Source organism: Melospiza melodia, chromosome 2 (genome assembly GCF_035770615.1).
Source record: "Melospiza melodia melodia isolate bMelMel2 chromosome 2, bMelMel2.pri, whole genome shotgun sequence".
In the NCBI taxonomy this organism is placed as follows: domain Eukaryota; kingdom Metazoa; phylum Chordata; class Aves; order Passeriformes; family Passerellidae; genus Melospiza; species Melospiza melodia.
The window spans coordinates 123597226-123608806 of record NC_086195.1 but is presented as its reverse complement, the minus strand read 5'-3'; positions in this window follow the sequence as shown (position 1 = coordinate 123608806).

Sequence of the window (11581 nt, the reverse complement as noted above, 5' to 3'; positions counted from 1 at the left end):
GAGTGTTAGCTATCCTTTAACCACAGCTTCACTCTGCCACTCACCCCCTTCAGCCTCCTTCCTGCAAAAACAATTTCTGTCACGCATGAAAAAGAAGGGCGTTGTCTTTTCACTGAGGGTGGCAGCTTGCTGCATTTCCTTTGGATACATTGGGGTTTTGGTCTGTAAAACCCATTAATGCCCCGTGACACCCCGTGCAGAATGGTGCCAATGGGCAAATCCTTTCAGAACCATGAAGGAAAACAGACTCCACGCTGCTTCATGCCTGAGCACAGCATTGTCTGGCCCCACAGCACAGGGATGGGCACCAAAATGAAGCTCCCACACACCTCACTTCCCACATCTGGGAACAGCTGCTGCCCTGGTACCCACATTACTGCATCCCTGAGCAGACCTCCAGGGTTATGTGTTTGTTGAGGGTTCTATTGAGATGTGAGATGTCTGTTGAAATGAAAGCCACTTTATCTTACTCTGCTTTGAAGCAGGAGGTGTTCTAATGTGGTGTATCTTTTGGTCACCCTTCCCTGGTGTCACTCCTGAAGCAGTCCTGAGGTTGTGAAGGAACATTTGTTCCCTGGTCACTTGAATAACTCCATGCCTTGGCCCAAGGTATGGAATTGCTGCGATGCTCATTTTGCTTTGTGCTGGGGTGCTTTCCCTGGCAGCCCAACCAACTGTGACACACCCTGCTCTGAGGAAGTTTGCAGATCACGTGTTTCACTTTTGGATATCAGAAGGGATGAGATACCACCACAAGCAGGAACCTACTGATGGAGCAGGGCAGGAAAAAATGTTGCCAAAAAGGATAGCCTTGAACAAGGATTGAAAGCAGGTAATTCCTGTAAGATCTTGCTCACTAGGCCTTAGTGAATAATGCCTTTGCATGAATTAGAGCACACTTACAAAAAATTCTTCCTTGTGCCCATTTTTGGTCCAAACTCACAGTAAGAAGGCTGATCCTTTCACAGAATTGCACACAGGAGCCTGGTTTAGCAAGGCTTACTTACATGGAAAAGCAATATGATTTTACAGTGCTTTGATAACCACCATGGAGATTTTTCTTAGAGAAAGGCAAAGATCTGGACTTGGGAAGCAAAGGTCTTTGGTGCAAGAGCACACTTTGGCAAGTGGGTTTTTTCCCTGCAGAAAATAGTTCCTTTGAGTACTCTAAGCAATGCACAATAAAATATTTTTCATCAAAATTCTCTGGACTCTTGAAACGTTAAAAATGTGAAGCTGAGTTTCATGCAAGTTATTTGGCTGAAAATGTGCACAGGGAGCCATTGGGAACCATTTGAAGGAACATTTTGAGCTTAGAGTATAAAATAAACAAAGAGGAAATGGGCTTGTTTCTTGAGGAAGAAGGAATTTAGTAGTTGTCCTGTAATTCTAACTGTACACACGAGCTCCTGGACAGAACCACTCCACTGCAAGAACCCATGCCAGGCTACTCAAAGGCCCACAGAAATATATTTAATTTTTTTAAAATAAACTTAAAGAAAAAATACTTTAAAGTCCAAGCTTTTTGGTGTTTGGACTAAGAAGCCTGAAAGTGTATCAAATTAATTGATGACTGCTAATTTAGATCCCTCTACTAGCACAAAGACATATCTGTTCTCAGTCTAGTTCCTGGATATTCTCCCTATCAATGCTTAAGGCAAATCTTATTATTGAATTGAAAGCTGAAAAGAAGCTTCATTTTTATCTAACAAATTAAAAAACAATATGTAACCAGGAGGTACCTCAATTTATCTACATTTCACCTTCAGTTGCAAGCGTTAATTAAACAGCCACCTTAATTCAGATGATATTAGAGAAATGATTTAGAAAAAAATAGTTCCAATGATTTAGAACAAAGAAGCTTGCCTAATTCAAGGAGTTGATGTAGAAACTGTAATAAATAAATTAATTTTAAAAAAGCAAGTCCACTACCTTGAAAGTAAGATTGATTTTCCTCTGTTTTAGCATTGCTTTTCTAAGCTGGTCCTCCTTTCCAGAGAGGTGGTTATTGGAGGTTATTGTTAATTAATAGTTTAAAAAGATTTTAAATTGAAGATTCAGAATTTAGAAAATCCATAATCTACTCAAAATACAGCTAGATCATGGAGACCTCAGAAACAGCTATGCTAAAAATACCATTGTTACAAAGCCAAAGGGAAACATTTGATGCTCCCCTCTGCTGTAGGGTGGCAAAGCTGCTACAGTGACATGGCAAAAAGGGGCTGATAAACTGCAACAGCTGTGGTTTCCCTGCAACCTTCAGATGGCAGCTTCACACACTGCTCCTGGGCTGGAAGCAGCAAAGTAGGACAGTGTGCATTTGATGTGCATGTGTGTTCCCCTTCTCACCAAATTAATAGAAAAATATGTGCTGAACCAATGTAAGAGCAGATTCTGCTCTTCACTGAAAAATTCATTCAAATAGAGGAAAGCTCAACACAAGCAAAGCAACATGGAGAAATATTTTTTTTCCATTTTCAAAAACTTGGAAGATCATTTGTCATAGACAGTTCATATGATTAATATCAGTGTAGCAGAAACTTGTTACTAGTACTCAACCACTACCATTTTATATTTAACAATAATTCCTAAGCCTACTTCTCTACCTGTAAAAACACGCAAGTCTCTTCTTGTAGCTCTGGTAACCTCTTCTGGATCCATTAACTTTGCCCACTTCCCCATCACTTCCCCCAGGTCCTTTGCCTCTGATGCAAATAATTCCCAGTGGAAGATGCCCTATGAACAAAACCAGCTTTTAATCCCTGAATAAGGGCCCATGCAAATGAGATGCTCAGCTAAATAAATCCAACCAGTAAAATAATGTCGTGGAAACAGACCCCCAGAACCTGCCTTTGCTTTTACCCACCACTTGTCAGACATGATCACAACAATAGCAAATTAACTTTAGGGGAAAAATCACCCTGACAGGGCAAAGATACTTGGGCAATATTCAAATGAACCACTTAACCTTTTGGAACTAAAAGCTTCCTGCAATAATGACACATTAGTCATTAACTCAATATGTGCTTTGTTAAATATTAGACAAGAGCTCACATTCAATTTAGCTCTCACATATACTCAGCAACAAAGAGCCATCTGTGCTGACTACAATCTCCAGGATGGGAAGTGTGCTGTGAATGGCACTCCAGCCTAGTAAAACTCTGTCCTGGGGAAAGTACACAGCAGCCAGTACAGCAGGGGAAAAGGTGATCCAGAAAGGAGAATAATCCTCTTCATGAGGCTTCACTCACTCCTCAGTGCTACTGATCCTGTGCAAGCACAGAGGAGAACTGAAATAAAGGAGCTGCATGCAGCTGCTGGGCAAGCAAGGAAAAAGCTCTGCCCAAAGCAGGGCCCTGCCTGTGACAGCCCCAGGGCCTCCCCAACAGGCTGCATCACCTCATTCCTTACACTGGCAGCTGCCATCCACCAGGTCACTGGATGGCACAAGCATCATACCAGAGGCAGGGCTTGCACGTGTCCCTGAGGCACTGATTTCCCCTGAAGCTGGGGAAAAAAGAGGAAGAGAATTATGACTTTAAAATATTTGCCCAGTTAAGTACATGGACAAAAAGGCTGCATGAATGGGGGACCTATATATAAAGTGTTTTGAGTTCCTCCCCAAGTACAGGAAAAAAGGAAGAGTAGATTTACTGTCTGTCAAAAATTAATTTTTGTCTTCTTGTGTTCAGTGCAGAAAATTGTTGTGTACCCTCCTTACCCGCTGGCTCTCACTGCCTTAGCCCTCCTGGCTCCCCAGCCACCTTGACTGATGTGCACTTCTCAGTTGGTAGATAAACTCAGCTGTGCTTCAGATCTTCTCCTATGCTTGACATGAGGTAAAAAACATCCTGACAGACCTCTGCTGGTCACCTGATGTTAGCCCAAAGCACATTAGTGGGTCCTGAAACAAAAGTCCTTCAAAATACCGAGGTCTGACTTTCATTTACTATATGATTAAAAAAAAAATCAAGATGAGCTCCTGAGCTATGAAACACCTCATTTCTTTGTTTTAAACATGTGTATTTATATATATATATATATATATATAAAATTATTGCTCGTGTTTAAATAAGAAATATTAGTTTTCTGTGCTTCAACAGCCTGAATTTTTCTTCTTGCTCCACAGGAACTCAAGAAGTGCTTTAGGCAGCTTCTGACCAAGACACAGTACAAGTGTTATCTTGTTTAGCTTTAATGATATTGCTCTGGGCAAGGTCAGATATTTCATATTGTTCTGTCAAGAAAAGAGAAGTTATAAGCAATAAGATCTGAAAGGTTTCAGGCCTCCTGGGAATCCTCCCTGTAAAGATCACTAGAGCAGAGTTTCAACCGGAACAGCAAAAAAAAATATGTAGCAAGAGAAAAAATGTTCCACAGAATAAATTTATATTTTCAATAATTTCTAAGACTTTAGAGTCAGAGGAATGTTTTTACAATTTCTACTGATCCCTCCACAGAAGGCTTCTCAACAGCACTTGAAAACTCAGAGGATTCTTCAACTTTACAAGTTCCTGATTTGTGCCATATATCCAAACAAAGTAATTCTTATTTGAACAACTCAGTTAAGTTTCTGGAAGTGAACTAAGTTCACTTAGTGAGATTTACAACTGAATCCCTCTACTGTGAGCCATGATCTCTGTATTTTTAGGGTTTCTGTGTGAGTTAGTTGCTCCCTTCTTTCCGAGGACAGAAACAAGCTCTGCTGAATCTTGGAAAGTCTACAGAAACTTTGCAGTTGCAGGCCATAGAAGTTTTCAGCTGGTGTCTTGTCCTTCTGCTGGAAGATGTCAGACAGAAACACACATGTTAAAAACAATTGAAAAACAGCAAGAGATCTGCTGCAATTTGTCCTGTATTTGTTACTACAAAGATTTCTCTCAGCTACTTCTCTATAATATCTTGCCAGACACAGTGAAGAACTGAGGAACACATTGAATGCCAAAACATAAAGCTGAACAGTTCTTGTCACAGTACATTATGATATGATGATAGTGCTTTTTCTGAATTGTTCCATTAGAAAAGCTATTGTAAGGCAGAAAAATCTGTGGTTAGCAATCAAAATATTAGGAAGAATTCTTAGTAAATGACACCTTTAAAAGTCTACTAGAATAGCTATGGAGATTGCACACATATGGGGAAAAAAAACCCAAAACCAAACAGTACCTGGGTTTGACTGAAAGATTCAATTTATGTTAGTGCTGTATAGCTGAACAGGAAAATATATACTTTTTAGAAATATTTATGGATTTGGACAATAATATACAGGGTTAAAGGTAACTAATAAGTTGAATCTGTAACTGAGGATACATGTTTATGAGAAATACAAGCAGGCCCCAGCCTGATAATGAGAAGCTGTGGAAACAGCACTCCAACTTCAGTCTTACAGGACCCGAGACAAATGTTTTACTCTAGGTTACAAATGAGCACAGTCAATTTAAAAAACTCACAGCACCTCATGTCCATGAGGGGTTATTTGGGTTATGGTGACTGGTTTTACAGATGCACAAGTCTCTGTTCCCTATTACCATAGCACCTGGCATTAAATTCAGAATCACAAATACAGAAGTTCAGAAGCAGAGAAAAATCAAGTCCCAAAACATTTCTCTACTACCTGCAGATAATCTCTCCTTTCTGGAGAAAGAAAAGCAAAGCTGTCCTGAGAGCCAGCACAAGATGTTTCTTGCTTGGAGAGGTACTGCAGGGTTGGATGCCAGGGAATCTACAGACACCATCCCTCTCCATCATTAATCCCTTGCAAGCTCTCATGGGGCACTGCCAGGCTCAGTTAAGGTCCGGTCAGGAGCTTCAAGGGTGTGAAACACTGAGATTTGGAGACTGAACAGGGGGCTGTCATGGCAGAGCACTGTCCCTCCTCTGTGGGATGTTTCTGGTCAGCCAAGGGGTCTGGTGCCCTACCATTGACCCTCCTCATTCAGGGTATTTCAAGTGAGAGGAATGAATCAACCAGAATTAATTCTGGTCATTACTTAGGGTCTGGGTATTTTCCCCATTGAACAAACCAGCACCCCGTGTATGTGTGAATTGATTATGGTGTAAATGTTATATCTCAAATCTATAGTTACATAGACTATATCTTAACTATAGTCATGTTATATTTGTAGTGAATTGTGTTGAATTGCTTTGTAAATGTTAAAGTATTCAATGATTAAGAGCTGCTGCAACCTTATCTTTGCACCCATATCCTTGGCATACTTTTGCATTCCTAGCTTCCATATAAATCATTCCAAATTGCTTCTAACTTTATCATCCTGTGGATGCTTTAAATTGTCCAATAAGTAATAGAGTGAACCTTGCAATCAAAATTTGTAAGTCATATTTTCTCAAATTCATTTAAACGCTGCTTTTGCCAATACCTTTGACAGTGTTTCTCTAAGTGGCCAAATCATTCAGTCATGACAAAAATTCACTGCAGTAAACTCAAACAGGCCCAGAGAAGGATTCCAAGCAAGACTTTCCACAGCTTTGCAATGAGTTTGTTGCTCATTTCTGAGCTGCTCAGAGGTGGTAACCAGCCCCAGCTGCCCCAATGGGGACCTGCCTCCCTTCCCTGCACTGACACTTTCAGGAAACCTGGCCAGGACCACACCCAGGGAGCTCTGCTGGCCAGCTCCAGGGCCCTGGGGCTTGGTGGGGACTCCCACAGGGTCTACTGAAGGAAAGCTTCTCTATGTACATAACTACATATGGGGCACGGGACATTTGGAAAGGATTTTCATCTACTTTGGGACATTCCTGCTAGCCCTCAAATCTTAAAAAGGTAGGTTTCAACTTTGTCTTAAATATGCACTATGTATTTTATCAATGCATGTACAACACATATTTTTTATTTGCTTATATATATATATATATGTATATGCGCCTATACGTAACTATAGAATTGTCGTTACAAATGACTGAGTCCTAGAGAGGAGCAAACTAGCCATTGTGGGGATGTCTCATATAAGTGTAACAAAGTTTTTCCACATTTGGGAGGGGGAAAAGCGGGAGAGGAGAGGGAAGGAAAAGAGAAACTGCATGGTAACATTTTTGTTTGGGGGGATTGAAGGCATTTAAGGGACCTTTACAAAAATCACATCTAAGAGACCTCTCGTTCATCTTGCAAATAGTATAAGAGCTTGCAGGAAATGATAATTATCTCCTACTACCACTTGCTGGTACACTATAAAATATTCTTTTAAAATATCTAATGCGTTGAGGTGTGTCAAGTAGCTTTTTCACCACATGATGTGTGATAAACAGGATATCTCTCGTAATCAGAAATCTAAAGCACGCGGGATGTAAAGTTTAAAAGAGCAGTGTTTTTCCTTAAATGAATGTAATCAATGTGCTTATTAGTTTGCTGCAGCAGAAGGAGGGAGTGGGTGGGTGTTTCAGAGTTGGCACATGTCTATTTGGCAACAGTGAATAGCCTGAGTGTTTATAGAGAGAGCTCTGTGGAATCCCTAGATTCTGCAGATTTTCTTACCAATTTTGTCTCAGATAATTAAGGATTTTAAATAATAAAAGAAAAAGTTAAAGAGGAAGTATGAGCTCCAGCTGGATCAAATAAAAAATAATAAAAAAGAAAGAAGGGTGTTTAAATTCTCAATATTGCCTTAAAACTAAAAATCAGCACTAAGGCACAATTTGGCTCTTAAAAGTAACTATGGAAAACTGGCACCTGCTTCCTCAACAGATCTCCTCCCTGGGTGTATCCAGAGATATATCTTCTTAAAGTAGTGATTTTAAAAAGTTTCTACAGCTGTTGGACCTGCAAGACACAACCCATAAATGGGACAGGATTGAGCTACAGATGTCCTGGTCCATACCTGGCTGAACTTCATCACTTCACTGACACTGCAAGCAACAACCCCAATGTCTCAAAATCCCACCCTCCCCTGCAAGTAAGGATAAAAGGTTACAGCAACCCTAAAATGAAAAAAAAAGTAATTTTGCATAAATAGAGGTGAGTTGCTCTCTGGTCATGCCAGGGAATAACTGTGGCAGACCCCAGCTGGACAAAGCTTCTCTTTCCTGCCTGAGGAGCAGGAGAGCTGAGGCTCAGGCACAGCATCACCTGTGAGAGGAAACTTCTCACTGCAACAAACTGGCCACGGTGTTAGTGCTTCTTTCATGCACACCACAGACAACTCAGGCACCAGTGCTGACATCAGGGAGGAGGGGAAGACACAGAGAAAGGATCTAATTCAGTTTTGAGGAGTGATACATCACCACCCCCCCAAGCAGTGGTCATTCATGGCGTCTCCAACATTGCTAAGGGCAGCAGAAACAAAAGGTCTGACCTGGCCTCCTGCCCCACCTTTCCTCCTTTCTGTAGCTCAGCCTCTCATCCTAGAAGCGCAATTCTCCTACATCTACAGCTCCAAAAAGCCATAGGCCAGTTTTGAGCACCAGCTAAAAGCTGTGTAGCCATTTAATGTTCAAGAAGTTTTAAAAGCCAGCTGAACTGAGAACCCCCTTGGGGGTCTTGTGTCAGGCTTGGAGCAGGTGAGGAGGTTGCGCTTCTCTTCTCTGAGAGCAGCACCTCTGGTGTCATCAGACACCATGAGGGCTGCAGCAGAAGCTGCAGGCTGCCTGAGAGTAGCCATGAGGATGGACAGACAGGGCCAGGGTGACTGACATTAGCATGCTCATATCTGGATTCTCCTCTGAAAGCTTGGACACTGCAATGAGCCAAACAGATCTCCTGGGCCATTGCCTCTGTTCAGGCATCACCAGATGCCTGCAGCCTATGGTCAGGCATTAAGCAATTTCTCCACAGTCACATACAAGCTCTGGAAAGGAGCAGGAGCTGAACAAAGTGCTTGCCCAGCATCATAACAACTTCCTAACTGCAACTTTATTCTGAATTGTTCTAGTCCTTATAGCTAAGTCATGACCATAGCAGAGTTGTCAAATTAGCTGAAGGAATAATTTATTTATTTAAATCAGAAAGAATTACATATCTTCCCTAGTTCTAATAGATATAAGTGTGTAATACCTGGATGCAAATGTGGGTTCATGTATACAGCTATACAATACACTGATCAAACATTACTTTATTATCAGGTGTAACATCGGGTTGATCACAATCTGTTTCCTGCTTCTACTCTGACTAAAAGAGATTGACACTCTTGGACAATTTAATATTTTGCCAGTTATATTAAATTAAGAGCTAAGCCATACCAGCAGTAACTCAAAATAGGGAAAAGCCTGTATATTGTAAAGATGTATCTCATTTTGTCCAGTCAGTGACTAAATGAATTAGATTATATTCAATAAAACAAAATATATTTCTTAAAATGCATACCTACTGGGTGCACTTTGCCCTTTTTTCTTTTTCAAATTTAATGTTCAAAAGTTACACTGAGCCACTAAACCATACAACACCAAGGCTATGTGTACTCTTAATTCACACATCACAGGTCTGTGCCAGACCCCCACAAGGGCAGCTCCTGCTATCGTGAAGGCAGCTCATTCTCAAACATTGGTATCCTCCTCTTCCCCCCAAAAAGAAAGATCCGTGTTTTTATACCCTCTCCAAGAGCCATGCTCATGCACTGGTATCAGACCCAATGTCCAAAGCCAGTTTAAAGCAATCTCTGTTTTAAAGCCATTGCACTGAGCCCTCCCTGCCTTAGAGGCATCCTCCTTCCTGGGGAAATGCTCTCAGGGATCCTGCAGGGGACCCCAAAAGGCACAGCAAGGCTTGCAGCTCTCTCAAGGCATTCAGTGCTCAATGCCACATCAAAATGGGTGGTCACAGCTCCAGAGGCTTTGCCAGCTTCCAGAGCCTCACCACACTCTTCTGATCAACAGCTGCAGAGCATGGAGGAGCCTCTTGGATCAAGATATTTCTATCTGGTGTTTGCAGAGGGAGGAGGGACAAACCTCCACCTCATTCACTCTCCAGTGAACTGGAAAATCTGAAGGAGTGCAGCCCATAAACCACACTGTGCCACAGACATTGATAGGAATTCACCAGAGGGTTCTTAAATCCTTAAAAATGTAAGGACCTGGTGTAAGGGTTTCCACTGACTTCAGATCAGGTTCTGAGTGTAGCACACAGTGGGATATTACCCTTAGGCAAGTCCACAACAACACTCATCTGGAAGAGTCAGGGTGAGGAAAGAGGTGTTGAGCATCCTGAGCTGTGGGGTACATCCAAAGCCCCATCCCATGTCCGTTCTCAGCACACACAGCATCTGGATTGAAACCATTTCAAATCCTATCCTTCAAAGCGTTTTCCCAACTATTCAGCTTTGCAGTGACCATTTTCTCATAAGATTTTGATTACCCCTACCATTTCCATGACCATCTATTATAAATAATGGCCATGCACAGAAGTGTGTAGGTGAAGCACATTAATTTTGATACTGCTCTGTGATGGGGGCATGTGAAGCTGCTTCTCTGGAAAGGTCCCTCCTCCCCTCCTATTTTGATTTTTCTGCTTCTATACTTGATGACTAGCAATAAAAATGGGTAAACAAAGATCCAAGGGAAATGAAACTACATCTGCAGAACATTCAGAGCCAAAATACACAAGGTGGATAATTTGCATGCTGTATGTAAAAAGTAGTTATGCAGCTTTCTTCCTACTCTTTACATCTCCATAAAACATAATAATAGATTTCTAATTATACATCCAAATAATAGGCAAGCTGCAAGATGCTGGGAGAAAATTAGAAAGGGGGAAAGAAACTAACCAAAGGTACAGATGTAACGAGGGTAGTGACATTTCTATAAAGACGCTTTAATGGTTGTTAAGTAGTCATTTTGAAACAGAAAAATTTTAAGTGTCCTAATAGGAGTTTTCATTTTCAAACAATTTGCTGTGCAGTTAAGTGATGTCAGAATACAAGCTGCAATCTACTACAATGACCAAAGAAGAGCTGTTTTCACACCCATCACAATATATAATTGATTCCTAAATTGGCTTTCTACAAAAGAAACCAATCAGATTTATGCCAAATTTAGGCAGTGGAGGAAGTCTTGACTTTTGATGTTAAACATCTGATAAACTTTATGCTAACATAACAAGCTACATTAAATGATAAGTTCCTTAACATAAAAATAAGCTCACAGTGGATCATGAAACACAGCCAGTGTCCTCTTTTTATTGGCAAACAAAATCAGCTGCATTGCTGTATGGAAAGGGTACATCCTCTGCCCTGTCACAATGGGAGAGTTTCAGCCAGCAGTTCCTCTCTCCCACAGTGAAACACTTCCCTGACTTTGTCCTGCCAACCTGAGAGCAGCCCAGCTGCCAGGTGGGGGAGATTTGGAACCCTATCCTTCACGAATGAAGGGTGATACCCCAAATAACTGAAGCACTAGACACCATCACCGCATCAGTCAGTGCCACGGCTTCCACACTGAACAGCAATTCACCCCCAAGGTGGCTCCTTTCCTAGGGCTTCTCCAGAATTCAGCAGCAGGGCTGGCCTGGTGATCCTGGAACTTCAGTTGCCCCTGACTCTCTGCAGCTGCTCTCTGCTGTTCTGTCTCCTGCCCAGGTTTGGTTTCACATTTTGGAGTACCTTCATGAGGCAGCTGTTCTGCATGTTCCTGGTCTGAG